General features: G+C 47.1%; 1 long non-coding RNA gene across 1 annotated transcript; it reads right to left on the bottom strand.

The window, feature by feature from the left end:
* Positions 1–19,628: 19,628 nt before the first annotated feature.
* On the bottom strand, positions 19,629–26,609 carry LOC103692694 (uncharacterized). The gene is made up of 4 exons (XR_015623317.1): positions 26,429–26,609; positions 20,900–21,068; positions 20,657–20,775; positions 19,629–19,839 (listed from the first exon to the last, which is right to left on the bottom strand). It is a non-coding gene; the product is annotated as an uncharacterized LOC103692694 (long non-coding RNA).
* Between the last annotated feature and the right edge of the window lie 745 nt (positions 26,610–27,354).

Below are 27,354 nucleotides of genomic sequence, written 5' to 3' on the forward strand. Positions count from 1 at the left end.
TCACAGCCACGGTCACTAGGTGGCTGAAGTAGTCCCCACCGCTTTCCTCTCTACCCCTGAGTTGTCTTGCTTTGCCCCAGCGTGTGTCTCGGGGTGTGTGGCTCCTGCTGTAGCATGTGGGAGATGTCTGATTACCAGTACCGTAGCCAGGATACCACAGTTACAGTAAGTACACAGTTTTCTGTGTGACCAGCATGATCTGTGATTGTCCTTCCTCTTCGTCTTTGTCTCTAGATTCACATGTTTTGTCACCCAAGTCCTGGCGGTCTCTTTATATGTAATTGATGCATGTGGCTCTTGGACAGTGAGTGGGAGCAGTCCCCTCCTGGGCCTGTCTTGATGTGGTCACTTGAATGTCCACTGAGAACCTTGGTGACACCATTGCCATAACTTGAACTGGCACACGGGCCATAGAAAGCCCTCAGGACCTTGCACATCATGAAATGGATGGTTCCCGTTTTTATAAAATGTTAGGTATATTTGGGCTTTTTTTTCAGTGTATCGGAAATGAAAAAGGCTGGGAGTCTCACATGTAAACAGGGGCTCGGCATCTCGGATAGAGCTCAGCGCTGAAACTAGGAGATTGATAGCGGGAGTCTTACTGAGGAAGAGCCATGACAGCCTGAGCTATGGAGTTAGGAGGAAGGAAGAGTTCAGTCTTGCTAATGGATTTTAAGATTTTTTTTTCTCTTCATTTGAAAATGTTTCAGGAAAATGATTAAAACCAGGTTCCCCCCCCTTAAATGGGAAACAGCACATGCTCAGCACCGTGTTGCCAGACTTCCCGTCTTTGTTTAGTCCTGGCTTTTGTTGGGACATCTGTAAGTCTTTGGTCCAGTCTGCACATTCCTGGCTTTGGCAGTGTTTGACTGTTTCCGGTTCTGCACTCACTTGGTGATCTTCAGATTCAGCTCTTGACTACTCACAAACCGGGCAAGGGGGTGTGAAAAGAAACCTCGAGCTCATTAGAAGGCTTGTAGGAATGCCAGCTTAGTGTCTTCCCGTGTCCAGTACACGGAGTCAAAGCGATTTCAAACACGCGTCTATGGTCCCTGGACAGCCTTGTATTGATAGGTGTCAGGTTACCTGTGGGGTAGGGCACACTCCTCAGGCCTCACCAAGCTCCATCCCCTAATTGCCTGGGATCACCTGCATACTGGAAATGGCACAGTGGGCCTCAGTGAGCACAGAAGGCAGGAGGAGCTGGTGAAGCCTAAGAGTCAGGACCAATCGTCCATGACACTTGGGACTGGGACTGGCCTTAAGAATCATGATGGAGAAGCCAATGGACTTTTCTCCTTCAGCTTTTACAATTAAGGGTTAGAACTCTCTGAGGAGAAAGACAAACTGTGCCAGTGGCTAAAGGCTGGTATAGCTGCAGAGTAGTCCAGCAGAACACTCAAAGCCAGCTAGACCTGCCATTTCTAACTGCTACTGCTTCAGGATACGCCCTGCTAGCCTTTAGCCTTAGGAAGTTGCTTTCTCCCACTCTATGTCTGGACCATGACACCTGAGACCCAGAGAACCTGTATAAATACTGCTTGAGGAAATTTCCTACCCCTGCCTTCCAGAAGTTCTCCACCTGTTAGGTTTGTTAGAATTCCACCATGCCTTCCATGGCTGAACTCTTGGACCGAAACTGGTGGTTTTAGGAGAGCTTTCCCTAAAGGGAAACTCTGGCTGATAGAAGAAGGCCTCTAGGGGTAGGCCTTAGCCCCACTCCTCTGTTTTCCCTGTCCTCAAAGATAAGAGCAGACAGTTCATGGCTGCATGGACCCAGCCATGCCTTCCCTTCCATGATGGAGGGGACCCTCTCAAACCACAAGTCAGAATAACCTCTCTAGTTACTCCTTGCCAGTGAAATTCTGCCAGCACTGAGAAGAGGAACTACACTTGACTCATGAATAACCCTTCCATTAAAATTTGACTTTCAAATTCAAGCCATCAAAGAAGTCAGCAGTCCACTCCACCTCTGGGGTGTGTGCTACTGCTCATCCCTGTTTCTAGCTTCTCCATTTTTTCCTGCACTTAAATGTCTATTTAAACTTCTTAATAGGTCCAACCTCACAAAAAGAGGACAGGCTAAGAGGAATGCCCCGTTGCCTCTTCTGCACACAGTCAAACCACACCGATGCTCCTGTTTGCTCCTGAGAACATTGTCTCGATGCTTTGCTCACCAGATACCTCAGAGTAAGCACGAATTTTTCAAAGCACACTTTGGAAAGGAATGGGAAACCTATTTTGTCAGCTACCTTGAGTGTGGAAAATAGAATATAGAAGGAAGAGTTTATATGGGAGTTTGGTTCCAAAGAGATATCTAGATGTCTCTAAATATGGTGAAGGCATGACAAAAGGAACAGAAGCTGAGAGGTCATGTCTCAATTGCACACAAATAGTAGAAGAGAAAGTCAGGTGAGGTTATAAGCCCGCAAAGCTCATCCGCAGTGGCGTACTCCTCTATAACCTCCCTAGACAGCAGCCACGGACTAAGTATTCAAATACACAAGTCAATGGAGGACATTTCTCATCCAAGCCACACCAAGGTGGGCGCCACCACCTCCTGGCATTTGTTTATATTTTTAAAGAGAGAAAAACATTTGGAGTGATTTTTTTAAACGGTAGCCAGACTATAATTTGATTTCGAATGAGTGGTGTGTCCCAGCTACTTCTCAGATGTACAATGTGAATAACCGCGTCAGCCCTCGGGGAATCTTACAGTTAAGTGGGAAGGCAAACTGTTAACTGTCGTTTTAGTGTTAAGTCACTGAACAGAAGTAAAATGGGCCATGGGTGTGAAGCTGGGCAGCAGGGCGGTGGCACTTGTGTGTTGGTCGTGCGGGAAGGGCATGGGTGAGCTTTCTCTGCTGAAGGTCCAGTGAGTATAAAACTTCTGGCTGAGCACACAGTGTGTGCTTAGAACCTCAAGGAGCCAGTGAGGCCGGAAACAGAACTGGAGGGGAGGGCATGCACAGCCAGCCTCAAGGGACTGTCAGCCAATGGAAGGGCTTCAAAACCTCTGTCTGAAGAGTAACCGTGTTTCCCCTGAGTCAACACCACCTTTAAACAGAGAGAACCTTTGCTGGTGCTCGGTCTAAGCTCCACCCCCACAGTTACCTAGCAACAGCCAGGTATGCTCCACCCCACAGTTACCTGGCAACAGCCAGGTATGCTCCACCCCACAGTTGCCTGGCAACAGCCAGGCATGCCTGACTATAAAAGGGGCTGCTTGGCCCCTCCTCTCTCTCCTTGCTTTCTTCTCTTGCTCTTGCCCTCTTGCCCTCTTCTCTTCTGTCCCTTCTTTCCCAATCCCTCTCTCCCCTTCCCTCCACATGCTCATGGCTGGCCTCTATTCCTCTCCTCCTTTACCTTTCTTCTCTCATTTAAACCTTTCCACGTGGGAACCATGTTGGTTTGGTGCGGTTTGTCGGGACGTGAGCCGAGATTTATACCCCAACATCCTTTAACGCCTCATGTCTGTCTAGAGTCTGGAGATTACAGCTGCCCCGTATGAACATTCAGAGTGTGGCCGTGGGCTTTGCTGAGGTGAAGACAGCTGTGCCTTTATCGCTGTCTTCCTGTGTATTTTTTTTTTTTTTTTGGTTCTTTTTTTCGGAGCTGGGGACCGAACCCAGGGCCTTGCGCTTCCTAGGCAAGAGCTCTACCACTGAGCTAAATCTCCAACCCCGTCTTCCTGTGTATTAACCAGAAAGACCAAAAGCATTAAACTTCCCACTGGTGTCACAGATCGGCTGCATAGGCAGCTTAAGGGAAGGGGGGTATGTTGGTTCATTTTGGGAAGGGTCAGTCCGTGGTGGGGAAGGACAGCACAGTGGAGCAGGAAGCAAAGAGGAATGCAGTGGATCTGACAGTGGACAGGGCAGCGTGTGGCCTCCAAGAACACCCCCTTCTAACTTCCTCTAGCTAGGGCCCGCCTTCTGCTTGCAGAACGAATCCATCAAGGGGTCAATCCATTTATTAGGTCAGGACCTAATCAGTTCCTCAAATCCTAGCAGCGTGCAACCAAGGCCCTAGAACATGACCCTGAGGGGGAAATTTTGCGTTCAGATGACACCAAACCAAGGAAATCAAGCAATCCTTCCAAACTTCATGATCTTCTCATCTTAGTTCAAGTTGAAGACACAGAAGGACAAAGTCCAAGAGTAGAACCTTTTGCATCTGTAGGCCAGCATCTCCCTCTCACTAACTTTAGTGTCAACCACTGCCCAACATCTCTGCCGCTACGCCTGATCTTAGACATACCTGATCTCTTATGTGACAGCCATAGTTAGCTCCTGTGGTGTCACAGAACACTGCTTGGCATAAGTGATGCTTCTCTACTGTCCATATTCTCACGGCTTCTCTGGGTTCCAAAGCCACAGCAAAGCAGAGAAACAAAATGGACAGGTATGTGACCAGTTAGGGGGCATTTAGACTGGACAGCTTGAGAGTGTCCCCAAGAGGGAAAGCAGTAAGGGTTTAAAGCATCAAAGCAGGGGCTGGAGACTTGACTCAGCAGATAAGAGCATGCGCTGGGCTTGAAGAGGACCCGAATTCAATTCCCAGACCCGTGTTGGGCGGCTCACAACTACTTGTAACTTCAGCTCCAGCAGATCCAAATCCTCACTTCATTTGGCAGTACACAGACAGACAGACAGATCAGACAGACAAGACAGACAGACAGACACACACACACACACACACACACACAGAGAGAGAGAGAGAGAGAGAGAGAGAGAGAGAGGTTAATTTTTTTTTAAATACCCCAGAGCAGCAGTGGGCTGGGGATGGGACCTAGTAGTAAATTGTGTGCCTGTCTTGGTGCAGGGGGTCTGGAAAATAAAACACAAAGGTGTAAACTGAGCTGAAAATATTTCTGACCATAGATGTTCATAGCTGATCCATTTGGGCTCCTGATTGTTTTATTTTCATTTTTTAAAAAAATGTGTGGGTGGAAAGGGAGCTAGAGAGATGGCTCAGCTGTTAAGAGCACTGATTGCGGGCTGGGGATTTAGCTCAGTGGTAGAGCGCTTGCCTAGGAAGCGCAAGGCCCTGGGTTCGGTCCCCAAAAAGAGCACTGATTGCTGCTTTTCCAGAGGTCCTGAGTTCAATTCCCAGCAAACCACATGGTGGCTCACAACCATCTGTAATGGGATCTGATGCCCTCTTCTGGTCTGAAGACCGCTACAATGTACTCATAAATAAAATAAATTAATCTTTTTTTTTTTTTTTAAGATTAGAGTCACACGGCTTACAGAATGTCTGTATGTATTAAGGGTAAGTATCAGAATGACTGACAGTCTGCGGTCCAATTAACCCAACAATGGCCAGCTGTGTTGCTCAGTCCCATGAGGCCGGGTGTTTCAGCTGGTCTTCTGTATAAGCTGGAATCCTGAAGAAGTAGGTTCAACAAATGCACTGGCAAAGTGACTGAGAACAGGTGAAGAGGAACCCTTCCTACTTCCATAGTCCTTATGTGTGCCTCAGCAGAAGTTATGGCCCAGATTAAAGGTCTGTCCCACCACTCATGGACCTAAACTGTTCTTACTTGGAACTTGCCCTGTCCCAGGTTGGCCTTGAACTCAGAGACCTGCTTGTCTCTGTCTCCTGGGATTAAAGGTGTGACCACCTTGCCTGGGCCTAAGCTTTTCATGGTCACTATGCCTCGAGATCACAGGTGAGCCCTCCATTTCTAGATTGTAGTTCATTCCAGATACAGTCAAGTTGACAACTGGGACTAGCCATCACAGACCGCAGCTCAGAACAGAAGCTGACCTCTCAGTTCTTCAGCTGAGGAGTCCCAAGCTGCCTGGACGAAGGCCCTGACACTCTTGTCTCTTGATTGAGATGACTGCCTCACAACTGCTTCAGATGGGTTCTGTTCTCTGTAACTTATCTCCCGAAGACCTTCCCCTCCAGACACCCTTACAATGGGTATCAGGTTTCAACAGGAATTTTACGGAGTACTCACAGACTACTATGTACATTAGGGAAAGTACAACGTTGTCGACAAGACTCTCCACAAAGACAGGCCAGGGCATGTGACATAGTAGAGAAGGCTTCCAAAAGCAGCAGGGTATTTTGACAGGATTTTGCAAAAGTTCTGTGAAGTGGCACCTAGGTATAGGAGGCTCCTTCCTCTGCCCTGCCCTGCCTCTCTTCCACAGAGGCTTTGATTCTTTTTGTCTTTGGTGCTTGTGACAGTTCGACCAGGAGCAACCACCTTCCTTTCCTGAATGTGGTTCGAATCCCAGAATTGATTAAATAAATCTCAACACGATGAGGAGTAGAGTGCACGTCCTCAGTGCCATGGAAACCTGTTCTTACTGCTTTTACACGAGAAGCCACACACGTGTCTGCTGTAAGTTAACAGCACTGTGACCTTAAGATTCCACAGGGCTGGGGGGTGGCAACGTCAGAGACCCAACTCCTCCCTCACCATCCCACTGACGACCCACATCAGGTGTGGTCGTCCTCACCTTCTCTGGCTTCAGCACAGTTCAGCTTGTTCCCCCTCTCCTCCCCCTCCACTCCTCCCACCCCCCACCCCCAGCCTGGGCCTTGAGACCTGACTTGCTTTGAATTTGAAATATCAGTGAAGACACAGGCGTCACTCCCCCTAGGGGGAAGGTGCATTGGGTGGCTATGGGGGCAGGATGGGGGAGGGGATGAAACATGGATGAAGGCCCTGAGACTTTTTACATTTCATAGCCTTTTACTGTGACAGACTTATTGATCATTAACAACCCCACCCCCACCCTACCCCATCCTTACCCCCTGCTGCTCTTAACTTCTCTTAACCCAGATCAGTCCCTCTGCTGGGATACTTTTCTCCCTGGCAGGCCCTAGCATGGTAATTTAGCTGCCACTTTCTCGATCGATCGAATCAAAACTAAGACCCCCTTCCACCACCAACACCTCCTCCCCCAAAAAAGAAAAAACAAAGAGCAAACAAAAAGATAGGGGTCAACAGTACACCGAATAATGCTCCCCTCCCCCAAACATCCGCCTGATTTCATTCCAGTGACTGGTGTCACGAAGGGATGTTTTGACCCTAAAATAGGATTGACTGAACTAGGCCCTTAAGTCTCAGGATCCTAGAGGCAGAGGGGAAAGGGAGGAGTCCGAATGTATGAATGTGAGGGTGAATGCAGGGGACAGAGCAGTGTGGTGCCGGCTTTGAATGTGGACGGAGGGGCTATTAGCTAAGGAACATTTCTAAAACCAGGACTGTTTGAGTAACAAAAAGACCAGAAGCTAAAGGCAGGTGCTACCGTCCCTGGCTGGTGGGCACAGGGCTGGAAAGTCGGGCAGGATACGGCCACGCCCTCCCTCAGTTCTCTTTCTTAGAAATGACGAAATTCCTACTCAAATGTCAAATGTGAGTTGGTTTGTTCTCAACTGGGAGGAGACAGAAAGTACAAAATGGCCTCCATGACAACCAGTTGTCACTGCCCCTGTGGCACAAACACAGACCTTGAAAGAGATATTAATGCACTCACAATCAGGAATACAGAAACCTGAACATCCCAATGGGCACTTCTCTCCGCCCGGAGACCACTATTCCTCCAGAGAAAACAGCGTGGTCTTCCCTCTGGGTCAATGTTCTCAACCTATGGGTTTCGACCCCTCTGGGTGTAGGGGTGAGCAACCCTTTCACTGGGGTCAAATATCAGATATCCCAAATATCAGATATTTATGTGATGATTCAGAACAGAATTACAGTTATGAAGTAGCAATGAAATAATGTTATGGTTGGGGTCACCACAGCATTAAAGGGTCCCAGCACTAGGAAGGTTGAGAAGCACTGCACTAAGGTGACCCCCCGCTGTCTTTGTTGGCCCAGAACTGAGGGGACAGTAGACTTTTAATTCTAGCTGAGGACAGTTGCAGGTTCATTCTACCCTTAGCCACCAGAGAACAGATAACCCCAAAGCAGGTTAGACAAGAATATTTGCTGTATTTTTTTAGTCATAAAATTGGATCTAGGGGTTGGAGATTTAGCTCAGTGGTAGAGCGCTTGCCTAGGAAGTGCAAGGCCCTGGGTTTAGTCCCCAGCTCCAAAAAAAAAAACCAAAAAAAAAAAAATTGGATCTAAAAGCATTTCAAATCATTTGAAGTGGGGTTTTTTTTCCCCCTGATATTAGAGTAGCATTTCTTAGTTGTGGAAGACATACATTTAAAGACAAAAATATCACTCACTCACAAAATCACTTATCTACATCAGCCAGCCAGCATGTTTTGGCCTGTTCTCTTCCTGATGTTTTTCCTTGGCTGTGTATGCATGTCCATAGAAAGGCCTAGAAACAGGAAGAAAGCTGTAAGTCAGTGGTTCTCAATCTTCCTAATGCTGCAACCCTTTAATACAGTTCTAAACATTGTGGTGACCTCCAACTATAAAATTATTTTTATTGCTACTTCATAACTGCAATTCTGCTACTGTTATGAATTGTAACTATCTATGTCTTCTAACGGTCTTGTGACCCTTGGAAAAGTGTCCTTTGATCACCAAAGGGGGTTGTGCAACTCACAGGTTGAGAACCACTGCTGAACATACAGAGTTCTCTCTCTCTCTCTCTCTCTCGCCTGAGTTCTACCACAAAGCCCAGCCCACAATCTTCATTTTTAATTGTATTTTTAATCATACAATTCACAGATACATGCTCATTGTCAAATTCTGAACAGCCCCGTCCCTAGTGACATTCCCTAGTGACAGCTTAGGAAGAAGCAGGATAGCTACACAGAGTTCAGCAAATATGTGTTGGGTACAGGGAAGGTAGCTATGGTGATTTGGAGTGGATTTTTTTCCTGGCCCTCTGTGATGGTCTGGAGGTGTAATTTGGCAGCAGAAACATTTGAATGGCATGCGTGATGTCCTGGGTTCCATTCCCAGCGGTATCTAAAAAAAAATGAAGGAGGTGAGATAAGGACTCAATAAAAACAGCCACCCAATGTGGCTCTCTATCCAGATGAACACACAACTATATGTGTGTCTATGTGTGGCAGTGCACACGCGCACATGTGCTCACAATTATGGAGGTCAGAGGTCAGCATGGAGAGCCTTCTAGCACTATTTTTTTTTTTCCAGAGCTGAGGACCGAACCCAGGGCCTTCTGCTTGCTAGGCAAGTGCTCTACCGCTACTAAATCCCCAAGCCCCTAGCACTATTTTTTAAGACAAGGTCTCTCACGGAACCCAGAGCTCATTGTTTCAGCTATGCAGCCGGGCTAACCAGCTCTGGGGACCTGTGATTCAGAACCAACATTTTGGGGAAGAATGTGCCCTAGAACATTCCAGGACAGTGCATCAAGACAAGAGGCACGGACAACAGCAAGGCTGCTTGATCACATAGTGCAGACAATCTCTGGGCTCTGGGGAAATGGCTTATCAGGCAGGAATGCCTGCTATACAAACGTGAGGACCTGAATTTGAATCCACAGCGTCCATGTAAAATGCTGGGTACGGACATACACACACACACACACACACACACACACACACACCTATAGTCCCAGCATTATAGGGTACAGAAGCAACAGGATCCTTGGAGCTTTCCGGCTGCTAGTTTAGCTCCAGGTTCAGTCAGAGATTCTGTTGCAATAAGATAATCTGACAGTGAGAGAGTTGGACACCTGACATCCTTCTCTGGCTTCTGTGTGTTCTTAGGCACGTGTATGCACACTCACCACACAAACACCCACACCCATATTTCATCTGTAGTTGCAAACCATGATTTTCAGTCTTATTTCATTATTGTTATCAGTCTTAATGATAGTGAAATCTCCCTAATTTACTCTGCTCTGGCTTCTTCCCAGCAGCTCAGGGAGAGTCCATGGAGGAACGCTGATTACTGGCCTGCTCCTCATGGCTTGCTCAGCCTGCTTGTAGAAGCCAGGACCACTTTCCCAGGGGTGATGTAGCCAACAGTGAGCTGGGCCCATCCCATGTCAATCATTCATCAAGAAACGGCCCGGCAAGATTTGCCTAAAGGCCATTCTTGAGGAGGCATTGTCTCAAATAAGGTTCACTCTTCTGAAATGATCTGTGAGCTTGTGTCAGCAACGAACTAACGCACTGTAAAAGTCTTAAACCTGTTAATCACCACCTGAGATGGCATTTTTATATTCTTAGACACTGCTGTTGTAAGGTTTCCCATTGTACTAACACTGGGAGTTTAGGAAAGAGAAATCCTCCATTCTCAATAACGCTGTCGTGAAAGACCAAATGCTCCAAATCTTTGAAGTAAAAGTGAGGGGCCAGGGCACATCAGAGTCCATTGGGTTGCAAGTCACATGATGACTCTTCAGAAAGATTGCATGGATTCACCCAGGTACCTGCAGTGAGGTACTCTCTGTGATCCCACAGACAGCAAGTACTAGAAAGACAGGCACATTGGAACACAGCATGCTGTCTCACTGGCCTCATATACCTGTATGGGAAGGTAGAATCTTTTGTGTCTGCTCCTTGAATACGCTTTACAAAAGCTGCTTGCTTTAAATAGAGATCTGAAGGAATGAGGTGGCTGTTCTGGAAGCTCTGGTACTATCTGATCCCTGAGCAGCAGGCCTAAGTTAGGGTCGGGAGGGCTTTCCTTCGTGGACCTCCCTCAGGATAGGCAGACCTTCCAAGAGGCATTAGCAGAATGTACTGGCTTTACCTGAGCAGGGGTCTCTGAGGAAACTGCAGGCTATCGACCGATAGGCTCCAGCTCTTACAGGCTGCTGAGGCTACAGAGCTCACCAGCTGCCATTAAGTTGTATTCTCTCCACAGAAGTCAGCCTCTGCCATATTTGTACGACTTCCCACTTCCAGGATCGTGTTGCAGCCCTATGGTGTTCCCACAAGGACAATCCCCAAAGTGCGTCTCTGCTCAGAATCTAGCAGAGTGAATTTTGAAGACACTAAGGGTGCCAAGTGGCCATTTGACTCAAATGCCTCATTTTAACGGGCCTGGAAATGAGGGTTCAACCCAGTTTCTTGAAGCTGCCTAGACATCTGGGAGCCAGTAAGTAGCACAGTGGACTCACCCCAGTCATCACTCCATGCTGTGACATCCCAAGATGTGTGGCTCGCTGCATCTCAGTGGGGACCAGTCCAAGCAGTTGTAGGCTCCTGTCTGAAAATCACCAAGGATCCTTATACTGATTTCTAGTATCTTGGGAACGTGTGCAGTTTAAACCTTTAAAAAATCCCACTTACCTATCTGTGTGAGCATACATGCACGCGTGCCACGGCACACATGTGGAAGTTGGGAAGGTAACCATGAGCGTCCGACCTTCCCTTCCACCATGTGGGTGGGTCTCAGGGATTGAACCCAGCTCATCAGCCTCGGCAAATGCCCCACTGAGCGATCTGTCCGACCCAGGGGGTGTGGCTTTTGACATGAAACAAATAGAAAGCTTGTGTCTCTGCAACTCAATCTCACTGTGACATTGTGACATGCCAGTGCACATATGGGAAGCCTTTGAGTTTGGGAGAGTGTGGGCGGCTTCTCCAAGTCTCGTGGGTAACAGCGGTGTGTAAAACAAAGTGCCTCCCTGGGTCCTGCTCCTCGGCTCCAAGCCTCATCGAGATTCGTCTCCTCTGAAATGGAGCAAGCGGGAAGCATTCAAAAAGCCGTACAGACTCTGAGGGGACAGGAGCAGTGGTTCCACCCCTACGGAGCCCCTTCTGCAGCCTGGAAGCCACTGCTACGTAGGCGACTGTCCTCTGTGTCAAATCCATTCCAGGATGCTCCGGACCACCTAGCTTTGCCCAATCCTGGAGCAGCAGAGAATGGGAACACACTGTTCCCAACACCACTGTCACCCGAGAATAAATTACACACAGGATCTCCTCCGTTAGCTACCGCTCTCTAACAAAAACCACTCCTCAAACTCATGACCTAAAATATGCTATTTCTCACAGCTCGGTAGAAAGCTCTCCGTCTGGGCCAAGTCAGCTGATCTTGGTGGACACTTCAGATGGGCTGTAGTCAGCTGGCTGATCGGGGTAATGGGTGGTCTAAGTGGCCTTGCCCTTTGTACGAGTGGGTGACAGAGCTGAAGTACTCACCATCCACCCAGCAGGATTGCTTGAGCATCAGCACAAGGCTGTGGCTAGCATGTTACAAAACCAGACCTGCTACACACATCACTCCTGTCTCAGTTCACTGTGTAAGGCCAGCCCTACTCCTAGAGACTCCTCTTCCTCCTCCTCCTCTTCACCATCCTTCTCCTTTTCCTCCTCCTCCTCTCCTCTTCCTTTTCTTCTTTCTCCTCCTCTTCTTTTTGTTTCACCTTGTACATGTATACGTGTGTTTGCACACGTGTGTGCACATGTGTATGCCACGGTTTTGATGTGCAGGTCACGGGACAACCTGGGTTCTCTCCTCTTACCATGTGGGCTCTTGGGATGGAACTCAGGCCGTCAGGGTTGGTGGCAAATGTCTGACCCTCATGAGCCATCTGGCCATCCCTAGGCTACCTCAAGAACCTGAGAGGACATGGAGAGGACTGGACTTAGAAGTCACTGGGCATTTTTTTTCCCAATTAGTCTCTTAAAATAAGAAAGCCACAAGCCAGTGTGACTGTAAAGGAAAAAAAAAATCTCAGGAAAACGACTCCGAGGTACTGTGCTCTATCCTAGGGAGCGTCTATCTAGCTATATGTCCATTCTTTATGGACATGCTGTTTTGAGATCCATGTGACTCCCTTCTTATGTCCTGACCCAGGGAGAGCGAACAACCTGAGCCCACGATATCTATCATGCATGATCCAGCTGGGAGGTGTCAGAGCCAGGAAGCGAACCAAGCACAGTGGCACCAGAGCCAGCTTCCCACATGCTGGCTCCACTGCTCCTGTGCCCATGAGGCTGGGCTCAGGACACCCATGTGTGCGGCTGTGCACACGACTCCTCCGACTTCAGAGACCTCAGCTCCTAATCAACCAGTGTGGGCTGAGCTGAAGCAATGCCTGGTGGTGTTGTTTGGGTTGCAGGTCTGATTCTGTACATGCCAGCCACAGCTTTGTGTGGATGCTCAAAAGATCCTGTCGGGTAGATGGATCCAAGAGACCACAGGCGGTGAGTGTGGGAGCCAGTAGCTCACACAGCTCACTGCCTGCTGAGCTGCATGGTCTCCCATTTGTCTTCTTGTCTGCAAAACAGGAGCCGTCTTCTGCAGTGATGGCCAGGGTTAGGGGAGATCATGGCTTTGAGAATGCCTGCGTCTGCCTGGCACACAGCAGGCTAGCTGAATGAGCACAAGCCCATTCTTCGGGACCGTGTTCCCTCCTTCGCTGGGGAGATCCTAGGTGCTTGGAAGGGAGAGCTTTTCCAGGCTCTGTGATAATAAAGGTTGTTTCCGACTCTGTGTCCTCAGTTGTCTCCTGTGGTTTGCTCTTTTCTGCCAGAGTGCAATTAAATCCAGGAGCAGCGAGCACAAGTAATGAATGGTGGGGCTTGTTAGGGTGTCTTCTGTTAATGGTTGTGACTGGGGAAGAGCCCGCCACAGGCAATTAGCGATTCTCCTGTAATTGGGATGCTCCGTTGGCAGGAGCGCAGGGAGCAGCTTGCCTGTCTAGGTGGCAGATGGAGGCTGGGCCCTGCCTGGGCCTAGTGGGCCAGACAGGGACAAGAGTCCCAGAGCAGGTCGTGGCCCACCTGACCCCTGTACACGGAGGCCACAGGGAGGACCGAGTGGTTCTCCCCACACCTAGTGGACTTTTAGCTCAAGGAGTTAACGCTGAAGACTGGCTGGGGCTTGTTTTAGATACAGTAACAATGAATAATGAGTTAACCATTTACCTTCTGAGTAGGCAATGAATTTGCACGAATCTGACATTGAAATTGGATTTTGTTAAAAAGATTGACCTGGGGGTTGGGGATTTAGCTCAGTGGTAGAGGCCCTGGGTTCGGTCCCCAGCTCCGAAAAAAAGAAAAAAAAAAAAAAAAAAAGATTGACCTGACATGACCTGGTCAAGCAAGGCTGATGACCCAAGTTTAATCTCAGGAACCCGCATATAAAAGCCAGATGTTGTGATCTATCTATCTCTACATCTATCTATCTATCTATCTATCTATCTATCTATCTATCATCTATCTATCAATCATCTATCTATCTATCTCTACATACATCTATCTACCTATCTATCTATATCTACATCTATCTACCTATCTATCTATCTCTACATACATCTATCTACCTATCTATCTATAACCACATCTATCTATCTATCTATCTATCTCTACATACATCTATCTATCTTCCTATCTTCCTATCTATCTATACCTATATCTATATCTATCTATACCTATATCTTTATCTATCGCATATATATATATATATATATATATATATATATATATATATATATATATATAAAATCATGATTCCTGCACCGCTACATTGAGATGGGAGATAGAGACAGGCAAACCACCTGGAACCTCATACTTGGCATAGCAGAAACATAACCTCAAGATAACCTCACCTCAGCAAAGGGAGGGAGAACAGGCACCAAACATATGCTGTCTGTCCTCCACATGTGCACCGTGGCATGCACACATGCGCATTCATACACACACATGCATCACACACACACTACTATTAATAAAGTGATATGAAGTGAGAATGTATGAAAACGAGTGTTGTCCTGCTGCTAAGGTTGAAGTCTGATATTACCAGAAAGCCCTAAGATAGGTCAATATGGCAGACTCCTTGTCAGCAGGGCTTCTCCTCCTCTGACCTTGTCTGGGGAGATCAAAACCCCTATACCGACTACCTGCAGAATGTCACATAGCATTGATTAGATTACAGCTTTCTCTCTCCTGATGAGAGCCCCACTCAGCAAGCAGCTGAGATCCCCGGACGCATCCCCATGCTACTGAGGCTTCTCAGTGCCTTAGCCTTCAGCCTTTGCTCCTGGATATCCCTACCCTGTCCCCAAAACTATGTAACTCTTGATTTACCACGAATAAAGTTGATCTGTCTCCTTGAAGCTGATCCCAGAATGACTCTGTTCATACTCATGGGTCGTCCAAAACCCTGTTCATTGACTCTGCTCCCTTTGTCCTTATGGGCCAGTGGCCAACGACCCAGAAGAGAAGGGAGACCCACGAAGAAGCAGGAAGTGATGGGACACACCTGTACCCCTAGCCTGTAGTCCTGGCCCACAGGAGGCTGAGACAGGAGGATTGCAGGTTCGAGGCCAGTGTAGACTATATTGTAAGATCTTATCTGAACAGAACAATAAAAAATATGAAAAGACAAACTGAAAACCTCCATTTTACCCATTCAAATACAAGTCCTCTCCCCCAATTAATAAACAAACACACAAACACAAAAAACCCACAGCTGAGGTTGATGGTGCACACCTTTAATTCCAGCACTCGGGAGGCAGAGGCAGGGAGATCTCTGAGTTTGAGGACAACCCGGGCTACCACAAAGAAACCCTGTCTTAAAGAAAAACAAACAAACAAAAACCAAAATCCCCAAACCCCCACAATGTTACCAAACATATTAAGACTCTTCATTGCTTATAAGAAAGCTTCTTCTTACAATAGCGGAACTGCTCTGTAAGATACACAGTGAGCACAAGTCATTATCATTCTGCATCTGTCTGAATCCACAGTATCTGACCAGCACACTGCTGTGAACTGTGCACCCTGGGAGTCATCTGTCAATCATAACCAGTGCACCTCTCTAGTGAGGAAGACTGTGTGTGTGTGTGTGTGAGTGTGTGTGTGTGTGTGAGTGTGTGTGTGTGTGTGTGTGTGTGTGTGCGCGTGTGTAGTAGCAGAAGGGATATGCTGTACCACTGTACATCAATCATAACAATGCAGCTCTCTAGTGAGGGACGCTAATACTGGGGATTGAATGTTCAGAAACAGGATGTAGATGGGAAGTCTCTGCACACTCCTCTGAGCTTTATTGAAACAGTCAGAAAATGTCTTATGTTTTAACGTCTCTACAAAATTCCACAGACAGCTGTGTTTTAAACTGTAGCCAGTTATTGGCCAGGGGGGCTGCATTGGTCAGGGTTCTCTGAAGGAAAGAATCTGCAGGGTGAATAAATATATTGAAAGAAATGTACAAATCCAGCTTATATTAAAACGGTAGCAAGTTCTCTCTCAGTCGAGAGCCTGAGAACCCCAGAGTTGCCTAGACTTGGAGGCTAAGTACTTCTGCAGTCCCAAATCTGGAAGGTTCCTGGAGAGTGGCATCCTTGTCAGGATTGGAAGACTGGAAACTGTGGTCCTCATATCAGTGAAGGAATCGTCTGCCATGCCAGTTGGGTCTGGGCTATCACCAGATGGTAATGTCTACAACTGAGAGTAGGGCTTCCCAGACCAAGAGAGGCAACTGGGTAATTCTTTGAGTGAGGCTTCCTACTGAGGTAATTCTAATGTGTAGCAAGTTGACACGAAAGCCAACCAGCACATGGACAGTCAGACTGTGATCTTCAGATCACAGAGATCCCCAGGATTCACACTGAACAGACAGTGAGGACCCAGTGCCTTGGACCTTCAGCTGTCAAGGAATAGGGCAGTGAGAGACAGAGAGACCAATTTGTAGCCCATCCAGCCTAAGTCAGGTGGGTCCAGCTTAAATAAGTCCACTGTCTTGAGGCAGAGGCAGCAACAGCCGCAGTGCAAAAAGCTCTGGCCCCATTCTATTGGCAGCCTGCTGGTATGGCCATAGTTAGCTTCTGGGAGAGGCATGCCCATAACAAAGGGAAGGGGACAGGTGGCACCTTGAGCCTTCAACCATGAGGAAGATCCTTGTAACTGGCCATGCTAGGTCAAAAGAAACGAGTTTTAAATTATAGTTGGGGGTTGGAGAGATGGCTCAGTGGTTAAGAGCACTGATTGCTCTTCCAGAGGTCCTGAGTTCAATCCCCAGCAATCACATGGTGGCTCACAACCAACTATAATGAGATCTGATACCCTCTTCTGGTGTGTCTGAAGATAGTTACAGTGTACTCATATAAATAAAGGAATTAGTAAACATAAAATTATAAGTAACGTATCAGTTGCACAGGTTAGTGAACTCATGAATCCATCCACACAAGTACTCACTGTTCATGGTATCTACCACCCACCTTTTAACCCTTTCCCATCCTTGTCCTTTCTGAGTGCCTAGTAATAAGCCCTCTTCTGCTTTTAGGATGTCTACTTATTTTAAAGGTTTATTTGTAAAAAGTGTGTGTGTGTGTGTGTGTGTGTGTGTGTTCTGTGTGTGTCTGTGTGTGTGTCTGTATGTGTGTGTCTGTATGTGTGTGTGTGTCTGTGTGTGTGTCTGTGTATGTGTCTGTGTGTGTGTGTCTGTGTGTGTGTGTGTCTGTGTGTGTCTGTGTGTGTGTCTGTGTGTGTGTGTGTCTGTGTGTGTGTGTGTGTATGTGTATGTGTGTGTGTGTGTGTGTGTATTTCAGCACAGCTACCCAGAGAGACCAGAAGTATCAGATTCCCTGGAGCTGGAGTTTCAGGTGGTTTTGAGCCACCTGCTTTGGTGAAAAACCAGAATGTTCTCTTTCCTGCTGAGCCATCTCTCAAGCCCCAGGATGTCTTTGTTGTTTTCACATATGAAAGAAAACACATCATCTTCTTATTGTTTTGTTGAACAGGACGCTCTTCGGTTCCCTGCAAATGACAGTGTTTTTTCTTTTTGTGTGGCAGAGTGATGCCTCTGCGGTGTAGACACAGCATATTTTCTTTATCCATTCATCTGCTGAGGGGTATTGAAGCTGAAACTCAACTGTTGTGAGCAATATTTTAATTAGCATTAGCATGCAGATGTCTCTTGTTTAAGGAAAAATCTGTTTGAAGTATGGCCTCAAATGAAAGGCATCAAGGGTGGGGGCTACTGACTGGATGCTTCCTAATGGTTCACACACACACACACACTCACACACACACACACACACACATATAAATACATACATACATATATACATATGTGCATGTACACACACACATATATACATAATGCATACATACATATATACATATGTGCATGTACACACACACACACACACACACACACACACACACCCTCTTCTAGCCTCTTAGGGCACCTGCTTTCATGTTCACACACACGTGCATTCGTGTGCACACGCATACATACATCCGCACTTCAAAATAATAAAATAGATCTAAAAATTAAAACAGACCAGAAAACTCCAAATGCAAGGCAGGTATTAGGAAATCAGACCCCTGAGCACTGCTGGTGAGATTAACGTTGGGGGTGAGGTTAGTGTGTGTTACAATAGGCCACCGTCTTTTAAAAGGAAAGCATTCTGTAAATCACAGACTGTAGGGAATGTGTAACACTGCTGGCGCATCAACTGTCTCAAATGCACAGCAGGGCACACGATGTTCACAGGGAACCCAGAAGGGACGGGCACAGTCTGTGGGCATGTCCCTTGGCAGTTGAGATGATTTCCTTCTTGTCCATCTGTATGTGTTCTTTCTGCCACATTTTTTTGGGGTTCTTTTTTTTCCGGAGCTGGGGACCGAACCCAGGGCCTTGCGCTTCCTAGGTAAGCGCTCTACCACTGAGCTAAATCCCCAGCCCCTTTCTGCCCCCTTTTTGTGAACCTCAAATCACTCTACAAGATAAAGCCTGCTTTTCTTTCTCAGTTTCTTTTTCTTTCCTTTTTTTTTTCCTTCCCCAGTTTCTCAACGTGCTTTTGGTTAAAGCAGAGGCTGGGTCGTGTCAACAGCTGTCCTGGGACGAGCAGACTGCAGGCTCTTTCCATCTGGCCTGGGCAGGTTCTTATTCTAGGAGAGAAGGTCACCAGGTCAGAGAAGCTGCAGGTCTTGAGAGACCTTGGGAGCAGCCATTGATCATCCTGTCGGGAACTGCAGTCCACAGAATGCTCCCAGGACAACAGATGTTTGCTGGCCTTGCCTCCCCTGATGGCCTGTCCCCAGATGGTTGGAACCTGCCAGTGTAGAGTAGGGCAGGGAAGAAGAGAAACAACAAAACCGTCTATAACCCACAACTCCACTGGCTCCAGCACTTGAAGTCAATTACTTGTCTGCCAAAGGGTGGCAATGATCCCCACTTCTCCCTCAGACCTGACATTCTTTCCAAGCTGACGTCAAGCTGGAAGGGGAGGCTCATGAGGCCAGGCTGTGTCAAAGGTGCCACCTGCGGTCAGGGTAGCCAGCAGAGGCTAAAGAGGAGTCTAATGCTGTCATGGCCTCCCACCCTGGCCCGTGTGGCTGGCATAGGCATGTATCTGAACCCTGTCCCGAGAGTTCTCGCCCCCAAAGGCACTGGAGTCTGAGATTTTTGCTCCTGATTTTATCTTAATTGTAATTTTAAATAATTCACAATGTTTAATAGTAATCATATTTGGGTTTTTGTACAATAATATCCTTAAGCCAAGGCAATGACACACACGCCTTTAATCTCAGCGCTCGGGAGGCAGAGACAGGTGGGTCTCTGCAAGTTTGAGGTCGGCCTGGCTTTCAGAGCAAGTTCCAAGATAGCCAGGGCTCCACAGAGAATCCCTGTCTCAGAAAACAAAAACAATATTAACAACAACAACAACAACAATAACAACAATAAGAATAACTTCATTAATTCTTTCAGAATTCCATACAATGCGCCTTGATGCATCTGTGGTTTTAATAAGCCACAACTGCTTTGGCGTGCTCTATACACTTTATTCCGAAAATCAATTAGTGTTCTGTGCAGAACACTGGGATCACACAGAAATTAAGGTCAACTGCCTTGACATCAGGAAGAAGGACAGCTGAAGGTTTTGAGGTAAGCCTTCTGGTCCTTTCTTCCTCAGTTCCTTCTTCATTCACTGGACAAACGCTCGCTATGACTCACTGCCGTCAGCGCTGGCTGTCCTTGCACCAGGAAAACAACAGTCAGTGAGCCTGGACCTCAGGAAGCTGGATGCTCACACAAATGCCTGAACACACACACCCAGAGGCTCCCACGCACCAGAGCCTGGCTCCCACTGACACTGAACACAAAACGACTTCCATTCTTTCCACATAATGCACGATGAACACTTCCCGTGGGATTCAGTGCTGTTTCAAAATACCATCTCCAAGATTACATGGTGCCCAGCTCGGTGACTGGGCCATGGCTTCTTTTAGATTATTTACTTACAGTTGAACATTGAGTGCTTCAGCCAAGGTCCTTCCAGTTGGATTTTTTTTTTTTAAAGATTTATTTATTTATTATATATAAGTACACTATAGCTGTCTTCAGATACACCAGAAGAGGGCATCAGATCTCTTTACAGATGGTTGTGAGCCACCATGTGGTTGCTGGGAATTGAACTCATGACCTCTGGAAGAGCGGTCGGGCGCTCTTAACCGCTGAGCCATCTCTCCAGCCCCTCCAGTTGGATTTTTATACATAGTCATGGCTGATTCCTTATTTTCAGGGTTTTTTGGTTTTTTGGGGTTTTTGGTATCAAAATACATAAAGCACAAAACTTTTGGACTTTTAGCCACTTTTCAGTGTAGTGCTCAGCGGTCCTGGTGTGTGACCATTGCTCCTTCTCTGCCCCAGGACTCTTTGAATTATGACGTTGAGATGCTGTGCCTTTTATGCACCAGCTCCCTCTTCCCTTCCCTACACCCCCAGACCCTATCAGTGTAGACACAACTATTCTATTTAGTCACTGATATATGTAGAATCAGACAATCATACCTGTCTTTTTGCACTTAGCTTGGTGTCCTCAGGGTCCCTTCGTGCAGCACGTGTCAAAAGACTGAGTGACATTCCACTGTAAGGACAGCCCACAGCTGACAGCTCTTCAAATTAAATACCTAGAGGTGACTGTAACTTTAATATTTTCAAATGCCTATTTTTAATGATGGTTCTTAAATGCTTTAACCTCCCTTGTAGCCCACCACCCACGAGAGGTAAAAGGAAGGCTCTGGGGAAGTGGACCTGTTTAGAAAGGTTCTTTGGAGCAACATCTGTGTTGTCTGGAAGTCTGCAGTTCAGTTCACAGGTCAGCAGCGGCAGCTTGATCCACTCACAAACACTTCACAGATGCACCACGGTCCAGTTTGGTAGAGTCGGGATAGCAAACAGGAATCAGCAGCAGTGTCACAACCTAACAGAGACAGTCAGGCCTCAGCCTCAGCACAAGTCAGCAGGAGGGACCTGGAGGGACACCAGGAGACGTTCTCAGTTGTGCCTCTATTAGAGAAGTAAAGATCAGGAGAGACACTAGACCCACAAGCGTTGCACAGCTAGCTCTGTAAGCAAGCCAAGCTCAGTCTGTCACTGTCCACCGAGTCCTATTTATACCCTCTAAACGTCACTCGTCCTCCGTCTTGTGCATCTGTCTCAGATGACATCACTCTGACAATCAGCCCGAGTCTGTGGCAAGAAACTTCAGCACACCACCACGAGTTTTTTGGTGCGTTTTCTCTCTATGGAGTCCCAATGAATGCAGCTCAACTACGCAATGTATGGCAGACCAATACACTCGAGTCCTTAGCAAAGAGTCTTTCATCACGTGTCCTTTCACACGCTTGCTTTAGCAGAACATCCTCTCTCCTGTGTTTGCTTCAGCAAAACGTCCCTTCACGGGCTGCCTTAGCCTTTCACACCTGTGTCCACTTTAACAAAACGTTCTGTCATGTGTTTGCCCCAGCCAAACACCACCCAACCGACTTTCCAAAGGACCCTTAAGTTTCCACTTCAAGAAACCTTGGTAGGTGAAACATTTTGCTTTCTGTTGCCCAAGTCCCCTCTAAAACACTCAGGCCAGCTTCCTTTCCTGTTTTTAGGATAAGAGTTTTCAACCCTCTGCGACTTGTCAGCACTGAACATTACAAGGTTGTTTTGAGGGGAACAATGTCAAGGGGTCAGGGAATATATGGATGTGTGTCGAGGTATGATTGCTCATGTGTGTGCTATGGTGCAGGTATGTCCCTACATGTATGTCCATGCATGTGAACACCAGAGGTCAACCTCCGGTGTTATTCCTCAGGAATTGCCCACTTGGTTCTTGTGTTGTTGTTGTTGGTTTGGGGTTTTTGAGACAGGTTTCTCTGTATGGTTCTGGCTTCTGTGGAACTAGCATTCTAGACCAGGCTGGCTTTGAACTCAGAGATCTGCCAGCCTCTGCTTCCTGAGTCCTGGAGTTAAAGGTGTGAGCCACCACTGACTGACTCACTTTGTTTTTTTGAAACAGGGTCTCTCACTGGGACCTAGGACTTGCTGATTCAGCTAGCCTGGCTCTCCAAGAGTCCTCAGGGAGCCTCCTATCTCTGCCTCCATTGTTCTGAGATTATAGGTGAGGGCCCAGCACTCGCTTTTTACAGAAGTGCCAGGATTGAACTCCATCCTTATACAACAAACACTTTTAAAAAAATGGAAAGTATGCAAAAGAGGGACAGGACACAAATAAATATTTGTGTGTGTGTGTGTGTAAGTGATTACATGTATGTCCATGCACCATGATGTCTGTAGAAGCCAGAAGAAGGTTTTGGATATTCTGGAACTAGAATTACGAATGGCTGTTAGCCATCATGTGGATTCTGGGAACTGAACTTGGGGTCCTCTTGCAAGAGAAGCAAACACTCTTAACCATTAAGCCAGCCCCAAGCAAGCACTTTATTGACTGAGCCATCTCCCAGCTCAACTATGAGATTTTTAAAATAAAAACTGCTTTAAAAAATGAAAAAAAATGGGCTGGAGAGATGGCTCAGCGGTTAAGAGCACCCGACTACTCTTCCAGAGGTCCTGAGTTCAATTCCCAGAAACAACATGGTGGCTCACAACCATCTGTAAAGAGATCCGATGCCCTCTTCTGGTGTGTCTGAAGACAGCTACAGTGTACTTATATATAATAAATGAATAAATCTAAAAAAAAAATGAAAAAAATTAAACTTCATTTAATTTGATGTATAACTTAAATTTTACAGGAATAAACTATATAATTTTTCTCTTCTGAGACAGGCTTTCACTATGTAGCCTTGGCTGACCTGGAACACACCCTGTAGACCAGGCTGGTCTCGAACTCACAGAGATCCACCCACCTCTGCCTGCTGAGTGATGGGATTAAATGTGTGTGCTACCATGCCTAATATTATAGATATCATGTGAGGTTTACACAGCATTCACAAGAACAGTGTGTGTGCGGTGGGGGGCAGCAAACACTGACCCTTCTCCTCCAGCCCCTCTCCCAGGTAGATTGCCCTTTAACCAGAATTGTTTCAAGGCACATTTTCCTAACGACCTCTTACATAACCACTGTACAATTACAAAAACAATCGGGAATCTAGCCTTGCTCATAACCCACGATCCAGATTCAGAATTCACCAAGGAGGCCTTTGGCTTTACACCCATCTGATTTGTCCTTGCCCGATATTGCAGGGTGAGTCTAGTACTATCAAGCACTCCACTAGCTAAATGCCACCTGTCCCTCTTTTGCATACTTCCCTAGGTGTCCTTTACACACAGGGCCGGCTGGTTTCCTTTGCACACAGCCCACTGGTTTCCTTTGCACACGGCCCACTGGTGTCCTCCATCCTTTTCCCTCCTGGCTTTCCCCCAGCACATTAGTATCTGACTTGACTTGTATAAACAGCCCTCAAAGCCTGAAGAGGGGGAGCGACCACTGCCCTGGCCCTGTCCCCTCAGATCAGCCTCTTGCCAGGGTTTTGAAATAACACAGTTGTCTGCTTCAAGCCAACACACCCCACCTGTCCTTCCAAGCCCCGGGGAACACAAGCCAGTGATTCCTGTTTGGGTTCAATGTTTCCTACAGGATCTGACGCTCTGCCAGCCCGGTTCTGTTTCCAAGAGGCCACCTGCTGAGTGTCAGCAGCCCCCAGGTGGCTATTGATCAGTGTCTGCGGCAGCCAAGGCTGGTGTCCAAGACCTGATCCATCCCGGGAGAGGACTGTGGAGCATAGGAAAGTTCCCATGGTGCATGCAGGGACAGGCTAGTCCTTTTAGCTGCCGTTGTGGGGGGACTTCTCTTCAGAGGGATAGAAAATGCTGCATCAATGCACTCAAAGCCATGAGCTCTGCCAGGGCCACCAGAACACATTGTCACTGTCCTGTTGCTACTTTGTATACAGGTTTTTATTGAATTAGGTCTCTCACTCTTTCCAGGAGTCATTAAGAGGAAAAGATAAGAAAAAACAAAATTCCCTATTTAACTTGGCTCTTTTGTATCACATTCCCCCTCGTTTCTGCTGAGATAAATGTTAAGTTCGCAGGGGCAGAAGAGACTGCTCAGAGCCCAGTGGTTAAGAGCACTGACTGCTTTTCCACAGGACTGGGGCTCAATTCCCAGCACCTACAGACAACCATCTGTAACTCCAGCTCCTGAGGGTCTGACTCTCTCTTCTGGCTTTTGTGAGTACCAGGCCCACATACAATGCCTAGATACACATGCGGACAAAACACCCGTACGCACAAAATCAATAAATGTTTTCATATAAAATTATAAAATACAGTTAAATATGAAAGTTAGTGGAAAATAGGCTTTGAAAAATCCCCACATAGTTATCATAAGTTCTGGTCTCATCCACAGCACCAATACCCGCCCCCTTTTCAGATTATTATGGAATACATTTTATATATCAGGTACTTTATACTGTAGTTCATACTTACAAAAGCACTTGTATGTTTTAACATCATAGCGCTCCTAAAGATAGCAAACATTTCTTTCTTTCCTTCCTTTTTTTCTTGTCCTTTGTATATTTTAGATATTAATCCTCTCAGATACCTACCTAGCAAAGAGATTTTTCTATTGAGATAGAATTTTTTTCATTTAATTTCATGTTCATTGTCTTGTCTGCATATATGTCCATGAGACGGTTGTGAGTCGCCATGTGGGTGCTAGAAATTGAAGCAGGGTCCTTTGGAAAAGCAGTCAGTGCTCCCAACTGCTGAGCTATCTCTCCAGCCCCTAATAATGGTTTCTTTAAAGATTTATTTATTTATTATATATGTAAGTACACTGTGGCTGTCTTCAGACACACCAGAAGAGGGCATCAGATCCCATTCAGATGGTTGTGAGCCACCATGTGGTTGCTGGGATTTGAACTCAGGACCTCTGGAAGAGCAGTCAGTGCTCTTAACCACTGAGCCATCTCTCCAGCCCTAATAATGGTTTCTTAAGAACACAGGAATTCCAGTCAAACCCTTCTTTTCCTGTAGTTAGTTTGCCAAGCCGGCACCTAAACGAGGCCTACTATACTTTGCATATGCTTTCTGAGGCCATAATCACAAAATGCCCCTCAAAGTCCATAAACTGAAAGATAATCTTCAATATAATGAAACAGTAATTTACAAATGGGAGTCTGTAGGAACTTTTTTTTTTCTTTTTTTTCCGGAGCTGGGGACCGAACCCAGGGCCTTGCACTTGCTAGGCAAGCGCTCTACCATTGAGCTAAATCCCCAACCCCGATTTCTTTAGTCTATGCTATCTCTTCCTCATTATACAGATGGGTGTTGGGGCTGAAGAGTGGTTAAGAGCACTGGCTGCTCTTCCTGAGTTCAATTCCCAGCAACCACATGGTGGCTCACAACCATCTGTAATGGGGTCAGATAGCCTTTTCTGGTGTGTCTGAAGACAGCTCCAGTGTGCTTATATATAATAAATAAATAAATCTTAAAAAAAAAAAAGGGGGGGGGTTGGGGATTTAGCTCAGTGGTAGAGCACTTGCCTAGGAAGCGCAAGGCCCTGGGTTCGGTCCCCAGCTCCGAAAAAAAGAACCAAAAAAAAAAAAAAAAAAAAAAAGATTGCTGTCAACAGACCCAGCTCTGTTACTGGCCCATGGGCGAGCAGATGTGAGTAAGTCATAGTTGTTTTGGTAAAAGCAGAAGTAAGGGTGACAGACAGGAAGTTTCAGGGTTCCTCCATGAAGGCGACTTGTTGACAGCATGAGTCAGCTCGAAGGCTCTAGAGGAGCAGCCCTGGGGTGGGGGTGGGAGGTAGATAGGGTCAGCCCGGCCTTCACTGTCGGAGGCCACTGGCTTTCCTGGTACAGCTCTCAACATGGCCGCCCGCAGTCGGACCCTGGAATGGGTCCCAGGAAGCTGGCCTGACGTACAGACTTCTCATGGAATTTAGATCCACCTGGCTTCTGGTCACATTTACTGAACTTCTGTCCCTAGATCCTCCAGTGAATGGTGGTTCTGTCTTCAGTGAGGCCAGAGACACCCAGGTAGACTGTCCAACACATGCCACAGGGCCTGAAATTCACCCAATTCAAATTCACTTTTCCTTCCCTTTCTTTTCTTCTCTCTGTTCCTCTTCTTTCTTCCTTCCAATCTCTTGCAGTTTGTGGGCGGGGGTATCTCCCTCTTTAATAAACAGTTTGTAATTTTTTTCAGTGCACTAGGGGGAGCTACTGTGTAACAAAACCCGCAGGGACTTGGCCTTGGCCCCTGCAAAGGCAGTCCTCTGGTCTGGGACCTGCGGGGAAGAAGGATCCTGTTACTTACTGCAGGGCTGCAGACAGCAGAGCCTATCCCTTTCTGTTGGCACAGAGGAGGAGCTCAGGAGACCTGGGTTCAAACGCGCCTCTGCCATCCTAATCTGAAGATGTCTTCTCTTTCCGGCTGGGCTAGGAGAGGGTTGGTTTGAGGCCGTACTTACTGCTGGGGCTTGCGGCTCTAAACCCTGACCCTGTCACCTATCTACTATGTGATCACAGAGGAGTTGCCAGGCCTCTCTGAGCCTTCTTCCGGAGGGCACAAGGCAGAGTAACTACACTGCTCTTGGCACAGAGCCTGAGATAAGCTGTTTCCCCGCCTAAGCCCAGGGCCTGGGAAATGCCCTATAGTTTGTGTTTGTAGCCTTTAAGGCAGAAATGACTTAAGAATGGCATTCTGTACGTGGGGACATTATAGTTTCCATAATAAAGTACTTATCCCTCCCTCCCAGTGACACAGACCTTGCTGGTCCCTGCAAGGTGGGTTGAATGTGCCGTTCATTGTGTAACCATGGCAACCTCTTATGGTATCTGGGCTGGTCCTCATTGGGCTGCTCAGCACAAGAGAAGTCAGCAGACTGGCGTGACCCAACTGCAGATGCTTAAGAGAGACAAGAGGGTCCCAGGCAGGCTTGTGGGTCCTGGGCACGGAGTGTCTGTGAACTTCTGTGTGTGGAGAGGCACTGAACAGCCACTGGGTCTGCGAACAGGCCAAAGCCTGTCCCTTACTTTCAGGTAAACTGAAAGGAGACAGACCTCAGAGATCTCTGCCATGAATGGGGCCATAGCCCTCGATCATTCCCACAACTTCTCTGAAGTTCTGCAGGGGAGGAAACCCACTCTCCCTGTTTCTGTATTCTTCCCTTGAACCCTAAACAGCTTGTCCGCTGGACCCAGGATCCCCAAAGCTGCTGGTGTTTCAGTGGCTGGATGTGG

Source organism: Rattus norvegicus, chromosome 6 (genome assembly GCF_021556685.1).
Source record: "Rattus norvegicus strain SHRSP/BbbUtx chromosome 6, alternate assembly SHRSP_T2T, whole genome shotgun sequence".
NCBI lineage: Eukaryota > Metazoa > Chordata > Mammalia > Rodentia > Muridae > Rattus > Rattus norvegicus.